This window comes from Pinus tabuliformis, chromosome 3_1, assembly GCF_031772625.1.
Source record: "Pinus tabuliformis cultivar Carrire ecotype Pingquan chromosome 3_1, CPIR1, whole genome shotgun sequence".
In the NCBI taxonomy this organism is placed as follows: Eukaryota; Viridiplantae; Streptophyta; class Pinopsida; order Pinales; family Pinaceae; genus Pinus; species Pinus tabuliformis.
In genome coordinates, this window is record NC_142301.1 from 6,274,852 (window position 1) to 6,296,530 (window position 21,679).

The 21,679-nt window shown below is 37.9% G+C and overlaps 1 protein-coding gene across 4 annotated transcripts in view; it reads right to left on the bottom strand.

The window, feature by feature from the left end:
• Nucleotides 1-21,679, bottom strand: part of LOC149185500 (calcineurin B-like protein 1) — a 164,352-nt gene that overhangs the window by 84,380 nt on the left and 58,293 nt on the right. The gene's annotated exons all lie outside the window — the stretch shown is intronic.

A 21,679-nucleotide genomic window follows, 5' to 3' on the forward strand; every position in this document is an offset into this window, starting at 1 on the left:
CGCAGTGCATTATATTAGATATCATTTTTGGGATTCAACTGCGTTAAGTAAGTCATTCAAAGTATGACCATTTCCATGAGAGGTAGTCGTAAAGTGACTAATATCTCATGATTTTTGAATAGTTCACTTAGCACTCATTGCATCGGGTGATGCTCACAGGGGTGAAGAAGTGGGATTGAAACTAGTGAAATGTGGAGAACGAATCACATAGCATCAATCATCACTTCCGGGGCTTGCACCCGGTAACCAGGACTTCCCAGGAGGTCACCCATCCCAGAACTCCTCTGGCTCAAGCGCGCTTAACTGTGGAGTTTTTCCCCACAATCAAGCCCACTTAGCTTGCTACCCCATTTGCAAAACTTTGCTAAGGTTTTGCAAATGGGGTAGCAAGCTAAGTGGGCTTGATTGTGGGGAAAAACTCCACAGTTAAGCGCGCTTGAGCCAGAGGAGTTCTGGGATGGGTGACCTCCTGGGAAGTCCTGGTTACCGGGTGCAAGCCCCGGAAGTGATGATTGATGCTATGTGATTCGTTCTCCACATTTCACTAGTTTCAATCCCACTTCTTCACCCCTGTGAGCATCACCCGATGCAATGAGTGCTAAGTGAACTATTCAAAAATCATGAGATATTAGTCACTTTACGACTACCTCTCATGGAAATGGTCATACTTTGAATGACTTACTTAACGCAGTTGAATCCCAAAAATGATATCTAATATAATGCACTGCGTAAATCCCCCATACTTAAATTCAAAAAGAGTCAAGGGATCTCTACCTGAATGGTTCATGAGGCACAATACTTGCTAAGGTTTTGCAAATGGGGTAGCAAGCTAAGTGGGCTTGATTGTGGGGAAAAACTCCACAGTTAAGCGCGCTTGAGCCAGAGGAGTTCTGGGATGGGTGACCTCCTGGGAAGTCCTGGTTACCGGGTGCAAGCCCCGGAAGTGATGATTGATGCTATGTGATTCGTTCTCCACATTTCACTAGTTTCAATCCCACTTCTTCACCCCTGTGAGCATCACCCGATGCAATGAGTGCTAAGTGAACTATTCAAAAATCATGAGATATTAGTCACTTTACGACTACCTCTCATGGAAATGGTCATACTTTGAATGACTTACTTAACGCAGTTGAATCCCAAAAATGATATCTAATATAATGCACTGCGTAAATCCCCCATACTTAAATTCAAAAAGAGTCAAGGGATCTCTACCTGAATGGTTCATGAGGCACAATACTTGCTAAGGTTTTGCAAATGGAGTAGCAAGCTAAGTGGGCTTGATTGTGGGGAAAAACTCCACAGTTAAGCGCGCTTGAGCCAGAGGAGTTCTGGGATGGGTGACCTCCTGGGAAGTCCTGGTTACCGGGTGCAAGCCCCGGAAGTGATGATTGATGCTATGTAATTCGTTCTCCACATTTCACTAGTTTCAATCCCACTTCTTCACCCCTGTGAGCGTCACCCGATGCAATGAGTGCTAAGTGAACTATTCAAAAATCATGAGATATTAGTCACTTTACGACTACCTCTCATGGAAATGGTCATACTTTGAATGACTTACTTAACGCAGTTGAATCCCAAAAATGATATCTAATATAATGCACTGCGTAAATCCCCCATACTTAAATTCAAAAAGAGTCAAGGGATCTCTACCTGAATGGTTCATGAGGCACAATACTTGCTAAGGTTTTGCAAATGGGGTAGCAAGCTAAGTGGGCTTGATTGTGGGGAAAAACTCCACAGTTAAGCGCGCTTGAGCCAGAGGAGTTCTGGGATGGGTGACCTCCTGGGAAGTCCTGGTGACCGGGTGCAAGCCCCGGAAGTGATGATTGATGCTATGTGATTCGTTCTCCACATTTCACTAGTTTCAATCCCACTTCTTCACCCCTGTGAGCATCACCCGATGCAATGAGTGCTAAGTGAACTATTCAAAAATCATGAGATATTAGTCACTTTACGACTACCTCTCATGGAAATGGTCATACTTTGAATGACTTACTTAACGCAGTTGAATCCCAAAAATGATATCTAATATAATGCACTGCGTAAATCCCCCATACTTAAATGTGCATATGCTTATACCTAACAAGTGGGTTGAAATTGTTGGCATGTGTAGGTCAAAACGAGGCTTCTAGAAGACCCTTATGTGGCACCCTAAGGCCAAATTCGAATTTGAGTGGAAAGAATCATGGGATCATGACGATATGTGTCACATCTCCTAATTGTATTGAAACTCTAAGAAGACGTGTCTTATCAATTCCTATTTTGATTAGGACTCTAGAGGTAGAGGGAGAGATTCATGGACTCTCATTAATGAGATGGCTTCTCATCTTTTTGTATAAATAGGAGATCTCTCTCCTTCATTTGTTAGCTTGTTAGTTCTAGAGCTTGTTAGCTTATGAGTCTTAGCTTAGCTTGGAGTTTGTAGTTCTTCCTTGATGGCTTTTGAAAGCTTTGGAGAGCTTTGTTGTACTTTGTAATTTTGAAGAATTTGAATAAAGCTTTGATGTTCTCAACATGGAAGGAGATGTGAAGTAGATGTCATAGAGCACATTAGAATGTAAGGTAGAGTAGATTTTCTTTTGTAATTTTGCTTTGATTTCATTCAAGTATGTCATTTCATTGCTTTCAAGTTTGATAGATTAGATTTTCCATTCATACAATTTTAATTCATGTAAGTGTGTTCAACCGATTGATTGTAGATTAGTTTTTTTTTACATGTTTTTGCATCAAATAGTGACATGAGATTTGCCTCTCTACTGACCTTGTTTTTTTGCTTTTCAATTTCAGTTATGCTTTGATTTCAGCCTTATTCATTTGCTTTGTTAGTTGGTTTAGATATCAAATTCCTCATATCATTGACGTTATCTCCTAAAGCCATAGCTTAGACTACCTTGCGAGCTATCGGACTATGAATGATGTGATTTGATTTTAGTTTTACTTTTCTGCAATTAAATATCAAATTCCTCATATCATTGACATTATCTCCTAAAGCCATAGCTTAGACTACCTGGCGAGCTATCGAACTATGACTGATGTGATTTGATTTTAGTTTTACTTTTCTGCAATTAGATATCAAATTCCTCATATCATTGACGTTATCTCCTAAAGCCATAGCTTAGACTACTTGGCGAGCTATCGGACTATGAATGATGTGATTTGATTTTAGCTTTATTTTTCTGCAATTAGATATCAAACTGCTCATATCATTGACGTTATCTTCTAAAGCCATAGCTTAGACTACATGGCGAGCTATCGGACTATGAATGAAGTAAATTGATTCTACTTTTATTAGTTTGCAGTTTTTGATTTGTTTGAGTGCAATAGCTTAACTTTTATTTTTGTATTTAGATAAACAGCAGAGACAGTGATTTCATGATCAGTATTTCATCTTTTGTTTGATTTAAGTAGCTGCATATTTACACTTTTGTTCAAGTACTGATTTGATCAATAACACATTTTTAGATCTTTTGAAGTGCTAAGTTTTGGAAGTTATCATAAGGGACATAAACCTTGTCTTGAAATCTCTATCCATACTTGACCTTTAAAAGTATTCTTAAGACCTTAAAATAGGATTTCCATTTGCATTAGACACTTTAGGAAACCAACAAGAACAAAACCCCAAAAACAACATAAACTATAAAACAACGAAGTAAGAAAAAGGTTAACTAAGCACATATGGTGCACCACACTTCATCAGTTTACGATACCCAGATTGATAATTTATGTAGAGCAATTTAAGACGTTAAATTGACTAGACAGGGAGACAACTTAAACGGAGAGGGTTGGGATCAGAGTGATAGCCCCTGCCTTGAGCGTTTTCGCATTCACATGTACAATTTGAGTGACAACAAAGCTCAATTTCTTGTAAACACTCCTCTAAGATCTAAGCCCTCTCTTCTCTCCAAGAGGGTTTCAATTTGTAATATAATAAAAGAGAAATTTTCTTGAGGGAGCTTGGGGTCTCTTCCCCTTGCTATCCCTATCTCTTCATTTGGTAGGACATCCTCTTGGATAGCTAATCTTTAACTTGTTTCTTTTCTTTTGCTAGCTCTCCAACCTTGTTCATTTTTGCATTTGTTAGATTAGTTTTCTTCCTTATTTCATTAGCATTCTTAGATCTAGTTTTCAACACTTGCCATCTTCTTGATCTAACTTGCTTATTGTGTTCATTGAGTAATTTTCTCTCGGCTACTAGATCTGATTGACATTTCCATTCAAAATTGCTTTAGTATCTTGATCTCATTTGTAATTGATCTAATTCGCTTTGCTTCATTAAGTTTTTGTTTTCTTCATTGATCGCTAGCATAAGCTAATCTCATATTAATATCATAAGTTGTGCTCAAAGTGCTAATTGCTAATTTGACCATATAAGTGGAATGATATTTGCTATTGACAAATCTTAAGATATTTCACTTTTGAAGCATCTCACTCTAATTATATTTCACTTGAAGAAATTTAACTATTTTGCATTTTAGGTCTAGTTTGCATATTGCATTCTCTAAGATTTACCTCCAAGCATAAGCTTGGCTTATAGACATTTAGGGCAACCTTCCCTAACTACCATTCAATCTCCCTAAATTTGAGTTTTGATTAAAGGTTAAAATGAGTGACCTCACAGTTCTCTTGTGGCCAAGTCCCTTGTAGGAACGAAGGCACATGGTTGCATTGACGTCTTAAGGGGTTATCAGTAATGACGCCTTATCCTTCTAACTTAGCCCTTCATGCAACTACCCGTTGGTCCTTACCAAGTTGAAGGAGTTGAGAGTTGAGAGGAAGACAAACCTTAGATTAGGCATATAATAAACTTACCAAGACCACTTTGCCTCGCACACTTCGCATACACTTGTTTGCATCTTGCACAGAATTGGTTATTGTAAAATTTAGATTGTGAGCATTTCATGAAACTTGCAAGCACATAATTTATACTCTTGTACTTGTTCATTCACATGCTCTTGCCAATTGTCCTTTAATGTTATTTCATCATATTTGAGCATCTCTCTTTAAGTACAAGCTCTTTATTTCCTTGCAAGTTCTAAATGCATTTATTGCTCGTATCTCAAAGTTATATATAATCTCTTGTGTGGTTCCCTAACCACTTGCTTTGTAGCTTCTCTAATTGTGCAACTTGTTGATCTTCTTGACATATCATATTTGCAAGTATTGTGGATTTATTTGTGAGCATATCTTTCTTGCAAGTATATTTGGCATTGGTCTAATTATATTTGTCTTGTAGGATATCTTGTGGAACATAATTCTTTTAACTAAATTGTTGATAGTAAAATGCACCTAATTATTCATATTTGCTCTTAATTATTGATATTTGCTAATCAATCTCATTTCAAGATATAATACAAGTTGTTAAATTGGCAGAGCCTTAACTGATTTAATTAACATCATAATCTCCTAGAGCTCGTTATCCTTAACAAGTTTTCCTCTTAGAATCATCTTTAGGGACTACCCCCCTTGGTTTAGCTAGGAGATAACTTAAACGGAGAAAGTTGGGAATAGGTGACCGCCCCTTCTCAGAATGTTTCGCCTTTAAAGACCACACTTGTTGGGATTGGGAACTTTTCCCACATTAAGCTAGGTGTGCATCTTAGGTGACATCATTTTTTCCGCCACCATTATCAGGGATAAGTCCTCTTTGACTTGGAGTACGACTAACTATTCAATTTTGCATTTTGGATTTCTAGAGTTAGATTCCTATTCTAGTGGCAACACTATTGTTTCATTTCCTGCAAGAGTTTCTACTAGAAGGAATCCAAGTAGCTTGGTCAACTCCACTCTTGATCCTAAAAAGGTCTTTAGAGTGCGATTAAATAGGCTCTCTTCTCATAGACTTCTTGCTAAACTCAGGCAGGAAGCTATTTCTGACATCCATTTGCTTTTTCAGGGTCAAGCTCGGCAAGATATCATGAATGACTTGTTTGCCCCTTGTAATTTTATTAACATTAATGGCTATCCGCATGCATTTCCGGATAAGGCCATTGAGAAGTTGCCTTATTTTCAAGGAAATAATGCCAGTGCCAAAACACATCTGATGAATTTCAACCTTTGTGTGAATAAATGGTGTAACAAAACTGACCATGAGGGCATTAAGATGAGACTTTTCGTTCTCTCTCTTGATGAGGATGCTCTTGATTGGTTCACGGAGTTTCCGCCTAGCTCTTTCGATTCATTAAGATCTATCATCGATGCCTTTAATGGAAAGTATGGAGATAAAAGAGAAGAAAAGCATTTGCTTAACGCTATTAGCCATATGAAGAAGAATGAGAATGAGACTGTGGAGGAATTCAATAAGAAGTTTAATGATATTGTTAAAAGTTTGCCTCAAGATTTCAAACCTCCAGAGAAGTCTCTTTTGATTTATTATATTGATGCATTTCGAGCTAACTCTTCTTATGAGCTAATACGCGCTAAGCCTAATGATTCAAAGGTTGCTCAGATTTTAGCTAAAGAATTGGAGAAATGTAGAAAAGCATCTAGGAAGTTTGAGATTCTGGGATTTACTAGGGGTCATCATAAGAATGAGTCCAAAGGTAAGAAGTTAAACAAGTGGATATTGTCCCCATGAAAGAGTTGACACAAATGATTAAAAATATGAAACTAAATCAGGCACAACTAATAAAGACCATGGAAGCAAAACATGCCAAGGAAATGAGTGCCATGTGGAATAGGTTGGTGGAAATGGAAAGATCACACATACAAAAGTTCCAACCTAGGCCAAATGATAGATGGAAGAGGAATAAGGAGCTTCTTACCGCTCAAACTAGCAGGGGTCCTAGGAGGGGATCCTATAGAGCAACTACTAGGTCAAGTGGCAACAACAGAGCGATATCCCAATGTCACCTCAGCTAAGGCTCCCTGCTCTTTATAGACTTTCATCGATGGGAGGAGACCCGGTATATGAGGAATCACGATGATGGATATATCAATGAGAAGGTGGAAAGTGATTCCTAGAGCCTATTCACAAGAGAGACTCAATTATATGGTTTTCTTGCTTGAAAAGCAAGGTGATGGGCTCTCTAAGGAGGGCTAAGAGGATTCTTGAGCCTAGGGTTGGGGAATATACTTTCTCAAGAGGCTCCCTAGACCTAAAAATCCTTATGAAAGAATGGCTTCTATGCAATCTTTGTGGAATTGGAGTACCAAAATTGTGGGACCACACAGAGCCAAGTGGACCCAAAATTAGGTCAAGGGTATGGAGTTGATCAACCAATGAGGAGCTTGACCTAATTGGAGTAGGGAATAGGACCAAAAGACTAATTTTTTTTTAGATTTTGAAAGCAATGATCCTGATAAGGACACTAGCCAAAGGAAACCCAGGGCAAGGAATGGTCTTTGAGCTAGGGCTTGTTATATCTCAGGATCCCACAGTGAGAATTTCTTCAAATTTGGAGGGTCTCTAGAGGAAACCCTAGCGCAGTTATGGACCAGAGATCAAAGTGTTTTGATGGCTGTATTGATGCCCTAAGTGAACTATTAGGGCTAGGTCTAGATGGAGAAGGAGAGGTGAGAAAAATATTCTTTCAAAGTGACCACCAGTGGATGGATCAATGCCTTGCCTTTGGGAGAGATGGAGTCAAGGTGAATTTATGGTTTGGAGAAGATTATCCAAATCAAGGAGGCCTTTTGGCAAATTCGCATAGCAATTAGGGCATGAGAGCAGCTACCCAAGGACTTTATACTTCAATGTGCAATGATTGATGACTTATCAGAGTGCATTCAATTGAATTTTACCCCTAGGAATATTCTTTCATTATACATGACACATGCAATGTATGCAATGCTTCAATAGATCAAAATTTCAACAATTTCGCATAAAGTAGCAGTTAATTTCAGACCTATATAGCGAAAATCCCAGCAACATTCATGTGATAAGTTAAATACAAGAATAAACATGAAAAAGTGATCACTTACATGTACAATGAGTATATCCAATCACCAAATCATGATAATAAATAAGCTCCAAGACCATGAGCATGAGATCCAAACATCAAAATTCATCCATGAAACCAAACTCATCCTCCAAAGGGAATGCGAAAATCTCAAGTAGCTACTAATTCCAAATCCAAGTGATGATGAGAGATAGAATGCACTTCTCATCTATTTATCAGTGTTTTTAAAACCGGCCTTCCTAACCGGTAACTGGTCAAACCGACTGGTCAGCAAGGCCACCGGTTGGAACCGGCTAAAAAACCCAGTCAGGAAGGCGATGTGGCGGATTTTTGGCCCTAATCGGCCGGTTTAGGACGAAACCGACTGGTTTAGGACAGATTACAAACCGGCCGGTTCCATCCTAAACCAGTCGGTTACTATATAATGTTTATGTGAATGAGCTAGGTTGGTTCAACTAACATCAAACTTTCAAGATGTGCAGCTAGTAGAGGTTGTGACTCAAATGAAACAAGCTTGAGTTGGAATCAGCGTCCATTGCCACTTAAAGTCCACCTACATCTTGAAACAACTACATTTTACCTACAAGCTCCTTGTTTCACATTAGATCTTTAGCTTGTGTTGTTTAAAGCCTTTTTGGCATTGAGCTTATGACTTGTGAAATTTGTGGAGTGTTGCTAAGCCTTAATTTTCCATCTACTAGTCCCTCTTTTATCTTCACCTCAAGTCTTTTGTTGAAGTTTTCAAGCTTTGACACACCTCCTCGAAAGTTACTCTCATTGTGACACTTTTCATGTCACTTAAACTTAGAACTTGCTAGTCCCAACAACATTCACTAATTTTTGGCAACCTTCCATCTTTGTAATATGGCATGCATCATCAAAGCTTTTAACTTTTTAATACTTATGACAAGGTGAAAATCTCCTAGACTTTGAACCTTTTAAGCCTGTGTCATTTGATCAACTGCCTCTATCTTTTGATTTTTTGTATCAACCTATGGCACAAAGTTTGCAAGTTTTGAAGTTCAAAGTTACCACAACACGTTGCACAATGATGTACCTTTGGGTATCAATAAAGGTGCAATAAGACCATAAGAGCCACAAAGCAAAAGAAACAAGTTTGGAACTTTCAATAATGTGCATCAGATCACATGTAAATGAAAGATTGAAAACTCCAATCCTTATGATAGGGAGCAAAAGGAAAAGAATTTGCAAATGTTGCATTTTGCAAGCTACTTAAAGTTTCAAAAAATCTCAACCTCACAAGAAAGTAAAACTTCAATATCAAGTAAATTGCAACAAGGAAAAGGGCTTATCATGATAAGTTGTAAATGAAAGTGACATGTCGCAAACATCATAACGACTGAAAGATTCAACTCACGCAACAAGACACATAAGAACGACTAAAAGATTCAACTCACACAACAACACACATAAGACGGATCAATAGCGATGCGCCACATCACAAGTTGCAAATCAGGCTGAGGCATCCTCAGACTCTGAACCAGATGATGTCTATGTAGCTCTTGATGATGATCCTGTGTCTAGTAGTGGTGATGAACTTGATGATTGATCATGTGTACACTGTAGACTTGTAGTAGGCCAATGGCCTCATAGCTTGCAGCATTGTTTTTGGACTTTATAGGCCATTTAGAGCCTCATTGCTTATGTATTTTACTATTTTATCGATGATATGTATTGCACTCGGTGCCATTTTGATATATTCACCTTTACATGGTATATAAATGAGCAAACTTTGCATATTTTGTCTCTATTGGCTTGGAATCATGGTTTTAAATCTTAAAAATAGTTTTGTTTCATTAAAAATTAATTATTTAATGTATTTTTCTAAAACTGGTTCGTTTAGACCTAACCAGTCCCAGTTCGACCGGTTCTGGTCGGTAAACCGGTTCATTAGGTGGACTCGTCCGGTCAATGGTTCCGGTTTTAAAAACATTGCTATTTATACAAGTCCAAAGGGAATTTGATTTGCCTAATTGGCATAATAATACCCCTAATAATAAAATAATGTACAATAATGATATGACTTGGTGACAAGCCCACCAAGATAGCTCAATAATACAAAGAAAAGCCTCTCAAGAGGGAAAAGTAATCAATATGATAAGTCGTTGGACCATTGAAGAGGCCTAGTGGAGTCCAAATGTGCCAAGTAAGTGAAAAGGCTCCAAAACATAGTGGACAAGGGGTTGGCCCCTTGTTTTCCAAGCATGACACCTGTGATGTCCTCAAGTGGGTGTGGGGGCACAATGACATCCTCATGGGTCTCCAAGTGGATCGATAATGCCTGTAAACCATCTGTAAGGGCTAGGATGATGACATAAGCCATCCCATTGTCTCTTGCGGTGAGACACATCCTCATCTAGACCCTGGAACATCAGCCAAGTGCATGGTGCAAGTGTGGAGCCAACTAGGTATGGTGAACTAGGCGCATCATCCTCATCCAAAAGGTGGAACATGGGCAATCATTGAATGGTGTTGGGGATCCATTAAGTGTTTTCTGTTATGGTGGAGGCCCCTAGCTCTCTACGCTCACCCTACAAGTGCCAATGTGACCCTTTAGAGAGCTTGGACCCCGTATAGAGAGACCAAACCCCAAATGGAGACCCACCTGTAATCCTGCATAAGATCTAATGCGTCTCTCACCTTCTAGTACAACAAATCATTAGAGTAATCAAGTAAAAGAGCTTACAAACCATAGAAAACAAGTGGACACTTCATAATGGCTTACCCTTCCATAGTGGGCTTTGGCATGTATAGGTGTCTCCAAGCTCAAAAAGGGGGTTAACCAAGGACCCTATTAAGTGGTTTCTGCCTCTAAAGGGGATGATATGTCCATGGTACATCCCTTAACTAGTAGGTGGCATGTGGTATAGTGATGGAATGGAGTGGATCACATGCCATGGTACAAGGGTAGCTAAGATAAGGGAAGCCCACGCTTGGGTATATGAGTGTAGGAGGGAGAAATCGTGGTACATGAGTTACCTCGGTCTTTGTTTTTCCACCCTTCTTCATATCCCTTTTGTCGTTGATTGATTTTTCTTTATAACTGCTCGGGGCTCCAAGGGATGAGAGCATAAGTAGGGTTAGAAATACAATACAAAGGATGCCCCATGGCATCAGATGTCATCTTTGAAGAATAGCTTGAGCATTTAGCCATTTGCAGGTAATTCAAGCGGTTCGCCATCCAATATGCTCAAGTGGAATGAATTTGGCCCAGCAATGTCTCGGATAATGTATGGTCCCAGCCACAAATTGTCAAATTTCTTATGTTTTCCTGGTTTTTCATTCTTGCGATCCCAAAGGAGTACCATATCTCCAACCTGCAAAGATCTAGATCGAGACGATTTATCAAAGCTTTTCTTAATGTTAGATTGATTTTTACACATATTATCAAAAGCTTTCCTACGAGTTTCATCCAACTCCACAATCTGATCAATTCTATTTTGAACAACATCTTTATTAGTAGAAAAATGTTGAAGGAGTTGATAAGCTAGCAATTTAAGGTGCACAGGTAAAGTTACATCCAAGCCATAAACTAATTCAAAGGGACTTTTACCAGTAGCTTTCTTTTTAGTAATCATATCTGCCCATAAAGCATACTTGATTTTACTGTCCCAAGATCGCTTATTATCTCCTACTATCTTCTTGATAATGGTTATAAGATTTTTATTACTTGATTCAGCAAGTCCATTACCCTGAGGATAGTAATTAGATGAATGAGATAAAACAATGCCATACTTGAAACAAAAAGATGAAAATTCTGAAGAACTAAAAGCCTTGGCATTATCAGTAGTGATCTTAGCAGGGACACCAAATCTAGTAATGATATTATTTTCAATGAAATACATAATAACCTTTTCAGTGCCATTCTTAGCAGGGATGGCTTCGACCTAGTTAGTGAAATAATCAGTAGCAGTCAAAATCCATGAGTAGCCATTGCTAGAATTTTCATGAAACTTCCCAATGAAGTCCAAACCCCAATGTTGAAAAGGTGCCTCCACAACCACAGGTTGTAGGGGCAGGGCAGCAAGCTTTTGTTTCCCAGTGAACAGTTGACAGGCTTGACAACTTCTAACAAACTTATGCACATCAGAAAAAATCGAAGGCCAATAATAATCAGCGCTCATAATTTTGTGGGCAGTGGTTCTAGCAGCATAATGACCACCACAAAATTCTGAATGAAACTCAGAAATTAACTTCTTGAACTCATTTTCATCAACACACCTAAGTACTATGCCCTCAGGATTTCTCCATCCAAGGCCATCCTTCATGAGGCAATATCTAGTGGCTTTTAATCTAAGATCCCTTCTCTTATGAGCGACTAAATGGTTAGGACATATAAGATTTAACAAGTAATAAATAATGTCCTTGTACCACTCATGCTCTCCTAATCTTTGCAGCTCAGGTGAAGATGAATCATTAAGACAAATCAAACCAAGAGCTTTCTCATTACCTTCAGTCATCATTTCAGCCAAGCCTTGACCTTTGACTAACTTGGTGGGTCTAATCTCTAAATCATATTCTTGTATTTTAGTAACCCACCTAGCACGAGTCCCTAAGCAATCAGTTTGAGTTAATATATCTTTAACCATAGAATGTGGGACAAAAGCAATGATTTTGGAATAGCCCACATAAGTTCTGAAATGCTTAAGAGATTTGACTAAGGCATAGGCTTGCTTTTCCATGGTATTGTAATTTAATTCAGAATTTTGAAGCGCTCTACTCATGAAAGCAATAGGCTGCTCGTGACCATCCTTATTTTTTTGCAATAAGACACCAGCAATGGTATCTTCAGAAGCGAAAGAGAAAATCATGAAATCCTTCGAGTAATCAGGACTAACTAAAACAGGAGCTTTTGCAATAGCACCTTTGATTTCCTGAAAAGCCCTTTTTCCATCTTTCCATAAAAAAATTACATCCTTTTTCAGAAGACTTTGAATAGGCTTAGATACTTCTACGTAATTTGGAATAAATCTTCTAAGAAAATTTGTTTTTCCAAGAAAAGACTGAAGGGATTTAAGATTATGGGGGAGAGGAATCTTTTGGATTGCCTCAACTCTTTCAGGATCAATCTTGATTCCATCTTTAGAAATGATGTGACCAAGTAATTTCCCTTCAGTTACTCCAAAAACAGACTTAGCCGGATTTAAGGAAATCCCATACTCTCTACATTTATCAAAAACTTGCCTAAGATGACCTATATGACTAATACCATCCTTAGAAAAAACAGTTAGATCATCTTGATAAATTTCGATAATCTTCCCAATTAACCTTGGAGGCATAATCCATAGACCTTTGAAAGGTTAACCCAAACAGCGTTCTAATATATTCGAAAGTACCCCATGGTGTGGTGAATGTAGTTTTGTGACGATCCTCCTTCTTAACCCATACCTGATTATATCCAAAAAAACCATCTAGCAATGACATCATTCCAGAACCAGTTACTCTTTGCAACATAGTCTCCATGTTTGGCAAAGGGTAATTATCTTTCATATACGCTAGATTAAGGTTTCGAAAATCGACACAAAGTCTAATTGTACCATTCTTTTTTCTAACAATCACTAGGTTGGAACACCATGTTGAATGCCTCGTTTGAGCAATAATTCTTGTTGCACAATAATTCCTGCTACAAGCATCTTTGAAAGCTCCTTTTGAACCAAAGGGACTAACTTAGGATTTATTTGCCTAAGCTTTATTTGAAAGGGTTTAGCGTTTTCATATTTCAAGGGGATAGTGTGTTCCATGACATCTTCCCTATAACATTTAATTCATCATAAGAAAATGCTAAAACATCCCAATATTCACGAAGTAAATTGGTTAACTTTTTCCTTTCTTCATCATTAGTGCCCTTACCAGTTTTGATAATCTTGGGATCACTAGAGGTACCAATGTTTACCTCGATGAATTCGCCATTAGATCCATCCTCCTTAGAATCTATCCGAAAATTTTCAAACTCATCCAAATTATCAAGAAAACGAATCACTTGTTTCTCGTCATCAAAAACTTGCCAATGCTCTGAATTATCTGGAACAGAAGGCCTAAATATAACTTCCATTTTTATCTTATCCTTGATCAACCCATCAGATAACTGCAAAGTAGAAGCAGCTACGACAAGCTCATCTGCCGAACTATTTTGTTCTCTCGGGATAGCTTCAAGGTCAAGGGCATCAAAGTATTCCATAGTATCCCATACAGCATTTCGATAATTCCTTAACCTTTGATTTTTACATGTAAATTTATTTTTAATTTGCATGATAACTAAGTCAGAATCCCCCTTGATGCTAAGCAACTTAACTCTTAAAGCCTTTGCCAACTCAAGACCCAACAACAAAGCTTCATATTCAGCAACGTTGTTGGTTGCTTCAAATTCCAATCGATAGGCAAACTTGAAAATATGACCAAGGGGAGATTTTAATACTATTCTTGCACCTTTACCATGCCTAGACGATGCACCATCAAAATACATGTACCAAACTTTATCCTTGAGATCCCCAATCTTTTCATCAACCTTATCATCGGGAAGAACTATGGAATTAGACAAAATAGCATAATTCCCAATGTCAAATTGTTCTTTAATTATCTCATTATGAGGTCTCTTAGGATCTTCAACATGGAATCTTCTCTCGGGCTCTCTATTAAGTCTTACAAACCCATCACCTCTAGGAGAAGGAATCGTAGCATATGACCAATTCATTTGAATACTCCCTCCTAGATCAGAGGCCCATTTTCTAGATAAAAGCATACCCCAAGCATCAAGCACATCAACAACAACAATGTCCATAACAATCATAATGTCAGGGTAAACCGATAAATGAACTTGTAAATCCTTGATTAACCCATGAACTTCAATCTTCTTAGAATCCATGGCACATATATTGTAGTAAGGCCTAGAAACTCTTAAATTAAGTTGTTCCATGACCCTCTTGGTCATGACACAAGCTGATGCACCAGAATCCAGCATACAATTATTCAATTTATATCCATTAACCATCAAAGTAATAAAGAATGGTTGATGATCCTTGTTATCTAAATCCAAACTTTGCAAATATATAGGAGCATCCTAATAATTAGCTTCAGGTGCCTTCTATTGAGAAACATTCACTTGAGGAGCTTCAATAGCTTTTAGTAACTTTGCCCTTTGGGAAGGAATCTTCACAATCTCGACGATAGGAACCCAAATTTTTGCATTATTAAAGCAACTTCCCAAATCGATATCTAATCCAGAGTTTGAACTTGGGTTAAAACTTCGAGGGGGAACTTGATTCCCACTTTGATCTTTATCCCTTCTTTGATACGTTAAACCCTTATCTTTAGCAATTTCCATGACTTGCTCTGGAGAAGGCTTTTCCCCAAAATATTTAACCATCATATCATTTTCATGATCAAAATTATTTATACTCAACGCTGATGTGGAAGGCCTAACATCTTGATTGTTTTCCTTAACTTCCATCCAGTCTTCCATACACAGAAAATTCTTTATCCACTACATTTATTTGATTACTTGCCCCAAAAATTCCACTATCCAAAATCGTTTTAACCGTGGGGAAAGTAGCCTCCTCATGAAGAGCATCACAATCCTGACAATAAGGCGGAGCTTCATCGACCAAATTAGTAGATTCAAGCGGATTAGGTGGTCTCTGCTCACTAGATTGACCTTTCTTCTGCCAATTATTATTTCGATTATTATTATTATTATTTCTAGGCTGGAAATTCTGCGTTTGAGCTCTTTCCATTTGAACCAACCTAGACTGCAAAGTAGTTATCTCCTTAGCATGGTTAGAGATTAATTTTGCTTGGTTAAGCTCCATGCTTTCAATTTTTTGCAGTAATTTTTGAATAGGGTCGTCATCAAATTCTTTAACCTCTTTTCCTTTAGGTTCTTTCAATTTTGTTGAAGCCCTATCAAAACCTAGGATTTCAGACTTCCCAGATGCCTTCTTATCTTTTTCAAGCTCTACCGCTAAAGCTTGACAATCCCTATAATTAGGAAGTTTAGCACGTCTTAATTCATAAGAGGGATCAGGGTTAAAAGCATCAATATAGAAGTCCCGAAGAGATTTATCAGGAGGTTTATAATCTTGAGGTAATTCCTTAATAATATCATTGAACCTCTTATTAAATTCTTCTACAGTCTCATTTTCTTTCTTTTTAATGACACTGATAGCTTTTACGAGATGCCTTTCTTCTCTCTTATCTCCATACTAATAATCGATTGCAAAGAATCAAATGAATTATTAGGCTTTTCCGTAAACCAATCCAAAGCATCCCCCTTCAAGGTTCTTTCAATTTTGTTGAAGCCCTATCAAAACCTAGGATTTCAGACTTCGCAGATGCCTTCTTATCTTTTTCAAGCTCTATCGCTAAAGCTTGACAATCCCTATAATTAGGAAGTTCAGCACACCTTAATTCATAAGAGGGATCAGGGTTAAAAGCATCAATATAGAAGTCCCGAAGAGATTTATCAGAAGGTTTATAATCTTGAGGTAATTCCTTAATAATATCATTGAACCTCTTATTAAATTCTTTTACAGTCACATTTTATTTCTTTTTAATGACACTGATAGCTTTTACGAGATGCCTTTATTCTCTCTTATCTCCATACTAATAATCAATTGCAAAGAATCAAATGAATTATTAGGCTTATCCGTAAACCAATCCAAAGCATCCCCCTTCAAGGTAAGAACAAAAAGGCTCATTTTTACATCTTCGTGATTATAATCAGCAGCCCTCGCATACTTACCCAGCCAACAACCAAAAGCTTTCAGATGAGCATTAACACTAATTGCATTATGAACTTGAAAGGAAGGCAATTTATCCATCCCATGGTCTGGAAGATCATTGGGATAACCTTGAATATTAGCAAAGTTACAAGGGGCGAACATGTCCATGATGTCGTGCTCAACTGGGTTAGGAAAAAGCAAACGGATATCAGAGAGAGCCTCTTGTCCGAGATTAACAAGAAGGGTATGAGAAGAGAGTCTGTGTAATCGTACTCTAAGAGCCCTTTTAGGATCAGGAGCAAGATCAACCAAACTGCTTGGATGTCTTCTAGTACACACTCTTGTAGAAGATAAAGGAAGTGGGGTCGCCATTCGGACAAAAATCTAACTCGAAATAACCCGAAAGCAAGGAACCAAGGACAAGGAACTTATCCTGGCAAGAGACAAAAGGATGAGAAGAAAGAAATGAGATGAATGTCGAATGTCGTAAATCCAAAGTCCAAAAAATTGGTCCCAGGCAACGGCGCCAAAAAATGTTGTTGCACAGAATGTCTAGGCACCACGACAATGGCTCAGATCGAGGGTTGTCACCCTGATCCCCAATCTCTCCTTTTAAGTTGTCTCCCTACAGCAGGCTAAGGGGGGTAGACCCTATAGAAAAGTGGAATGAAGAAGAACTGGTTGGGAACCAACCATTTAGGAAGACACAGTGAAGCAACCAAGTACTTGATTAAGATTTAGCAAGACTTACAGGATTTGATTAGATTTTAAACGATTGATACCAGTGCCTTATGAGTCAACGATATTGCCAGGGAAATTAAGACCAAGTAATCAATTAGCAATTGCTGCTTAGATGAATGACTATCTTATATGAAATGCAGATCTTAAAACTAATGTGAGATGCAAGAATCTTGGTTAATTTTAGTTAAATGCCTATTTGAATTTGAATCCTTCGATCCTTTCTGTGTTGAGCCTGATTTCGTAGTAATTGGCAGAGCGAAGATAAGGTGAAGCACACTCAGGTGTGATTAACAATACCTCTCCTGAAAATCTAACATACACGGTGCCTCCGGCGCTGCAGAGCGCTGTGGCTCTGACAACTGCAAAGTCACCGTTTTAAGTACTATTCAAAGCAAGCTTCTCAAGCAAAGATGGATGGATACCTATTTCTCTATCGACCAAGCTTATGCTTGGAAGTAAATTTGATTTATGCAAATGTGCTATATGATGAGATGAAGTTAGACTCGAGGATTAGAAACAATTGTGTCGCAAAAGCCCTTAATCACCAAAATAAAATGTTCGCTTTATTGGATGAAGACTTAAAAATAAACCCCTGAAAATATTACAATTAAACCACGAGCCTATTTCAAATCTTTTTGATACAATTATAGCTCAAAGAGAACAAAAACTTCTTTGCAATTTAATATCAATGTCAATAGATGCTCAAAAAATACTCAGCTTAGGAAACAAAGATACACAATTTATTACAATTCCACGACAGAGTACTTTAACAATTACTTGAAAATATTTGCAAAATGTCTAACATGTAACGAACATCAAATAATTCAAGCAATGACGATCAATTTCAATAGATGCAAAATATTCTAGCAATTAAATTTCTAGAGATCCAAATACTTTAAAAAACCATGAAATTTAAATGCTAATCAATTCACAATCCTAGAATTAAAATGATTTATGCTTAGTGACCCAAATCTAGGAAAATTTACCACTTTCCTATAGTCAATCTTTAGATACAAAAATTTTAAGTATGTTTGACTATGGAGAAGTTAAAATGCTTTATACCACAAAAATTTTCTTTTAGATTTTACACTTAGCCCGAAAAGACACCAAGAAGGAACTTTAAATTCACAATTTAATTATTCCTTAGGCAAATTTAATGTGCTAAGCTTTATGAAACAAATTGATATGGCCAATGATCAATTAAGATTTTTTCAAAGTAAAACAAATCAAAAAGATTTAATAACTTTTAAATTTTTTGAATCAAGGTCGACCACATCATCATGTAGACTCATGAAGCTCAAGAGACATGTCACTTCACCCTCAACGTTTTGTACAAATAAGAGAGACCTTCAACCTCATTAGGCACTTCACTCACTCACACACTCATCTCTCTCCTTCTCTGATTGATTCGTATAGCTTATTGGGCATATCTTTTCCTCACACATGTGGCAACAGAAGGACAAATTGCAGGACGAATTACAGGGCCGAAATTTCAAAGACTATTGCAGGTTTGACCAATGTTGACCAAGGGTGGTTTGACCTCCTTTCACTACGGTTTTTGTGCCAGAATTTCGTTTTTGGCAAGCCGCATCTATTGGCACAAGAACCGAGGCATTTTTTTGACTTTGACCACAAACCAATTGCAGGGTTGACCGCAGAGACCAAGTTTGATCAATGTTTTCATGACTGTTTTGGGTTGTCTTTGACCACCTTTGAAGGTCGAGTTTGACTAGGTATGACCGAGCTGCATTGAGGACAGTTTGTTGCTACTTTAACATGTTGTTGACTTTTTGGTTAGGGCAGATTTTGACTGTTGTTGACTGCAGATTTGACAGGGTTGTTTTGACTTTGATTTGGCAAGTCAATTTTGACTTTTGTACTCTCTCTCTCTCTCTGCTGAACATTTTGATATAATAATAAGAAGAATTGATCAAAGGGTTTTCCCCATCTAGGGGTTTTTCCCTACCATTCGCTAAATCTGGTGTCCTCTTGTCTCCTGCATTTATGTTTGATGTTCTTTCATCAGTTACTGTCATATGATAGTGGTTAAGGTGATTTCTAATGGATTAATGGAATTAATAATGGGCCAATGGATTAATGAAGTAACTGACCTAAGCAAAGAACATGTTAACTCAAAAATTAACAATAACTTAGTATACTAGGCGACTGTCAATCCGATCTACAAGCCTTATACTAATCATGCTTAGAATCGAAGGAATCAAAGAACCTCGTTGTATATATGCCAAGTTGGGGTTTAATCCTTCATTGTTCAAAGCCTTACGTAACCTTTCCTTATCATGTATCACCAGCAAAGATATGATCCCAAGACATGACATTTGAATCTATTTTAAAGAGGGAGGATGGAAGAATCCATTGCTTATGATACGCCGTGCCCCAATCTCCTCTTTCCATGAGCTACACAGCATGTCCGATGTTTCTTGAGCATACAATTCTTTTGATCTATGGATCCCAACATCCACCCACTTGCCTAAACTTTTGAGTACTTTGATCACTTTCCACTTTGCATCCCTCATGGAATTCCTGATTCAAGTACAACATGGCATCCTTGGCAAGCTGGTGGGTGCTCTCAACGGCCTATATCTCGAAATTTTGGTCCCATGGGCATATAGATACATTGCTTAGGAAAATGGTTTGGGATTTTTTCGTTTCAAATCAGTATACACACTGGTCTTGCTACAAATATCAAGGCTATCAGATCAGTGGGGATCCTCCTAGATCGCCAAATGGATAAGAGACAACGATCAAAGAGTAGCAAATCACAATAAACCTTGTATATGTGTATCTTCGTATACAACTAACAGTTGTTACAATTGATTTACCTATGCAAACCAGTATCCATGGTTGATGCACGGTGAGGATACTTTGCTAGGAGTAGAGACCCAAAACTCATTAGGGGAAATTAGGGGTCAAGAATGCACCTTAAAATGAAAATAGTAAAATAATAAGAGCATATGCCACATCACACTATGTTAGAAGAGTTATCTCCTTATTATCAAGTACCCCACTGAAAGTTGGGTTTATGTAGACTTATGAGAAATAATAATAAAGAATTTAGATTATTATGAACACATAATAATTGATTAGTTAGTTTAATAATAAATGTAAAAAAAAAATTATTGCTAATCATTTTTAAAACTGTGAAAACAATTCAAGAGTTATTTGAAATGCCTTCTAAGTTCTTGGCATATACATCAATAATCAGATAGTTCAACGGCCGGCGAAGAGTCCAACGATAAAACACAAGGGGATTCATGTGTTTGGTGGCTTTCAGGGGGGCTTTCGATGGATTGATAATTTGAAAGAGAGACTATGGCCCCCTCTGAATAGATCCCAGCACTATGAGGACGAGAATTCAAGCCTGAGTGTTAATGTAAAAAGGGAATTGGCCCTGATTAATTTGTTCAATAAAAGACCGCCTGCGTTATGAAAGTCTGACTTTTATCATTGTCAATGAGATGTTTTCCATCTCTATCATATGACATTGTTAATCAGAATTGCTACCATTTTTGTCGTACACTTTGAGAAGCTGGGGCATAATGCTGAATCAGACAGGCATTGTTTTAGCTTCCACTTCAACTTTACCGTCACCTTTACCTTCATCTTTGGCTTCATCTTCAATTTCAGCCCCACACTACAGACATGTGACAGGAAGCAAAAGCAACCTTCTGGCATACTGTCTAGATTAATCACTCACCTTAAGCATTTGGATGTTGCTATGCTCTTCCCTCACATCCAATGATATGGGTCTTCTATTAAAGTTTTGATATAGCAAAGCTCTCAATTTCAGATGGCTATTTCATTTCTATTCTCTGGGCTCCTTGGCATCCAGTTTCTAGACCTGATTTCCAACAATGATTTTGAACATTTTGTCTATCGTCATAGTTTTACTCAATTAGCATCTAGAAAGGCACATGACCCTTGCCTCCCTGTGTCCTGAAAGTTAGTTGGATATGGTGCATCTCTCTAAGTCAAAGTGGCCACCTTTTGCCACTAGTGGACATGAACAGATCTGTCCATATGTAGAATTTACTTAATGATGACAAAATTTTCAACATTATCATGCAGTACTGACTATCCCTACAATGTGTCATGGACACATTATTGTTTGTTACACAGATGTCAGTACATATGCAGACTCCAGATCAATGCAGACCCATGGGACCTTCTCCCATACCCAAGAAATCAGCGACATGACTAGATCAGATCCCTTCCCAAATGACAGACAGATCCCCCAAGCCTCAACAGTCAACCACCTCTTCAAGGCAGCAGTGCAATGGATGA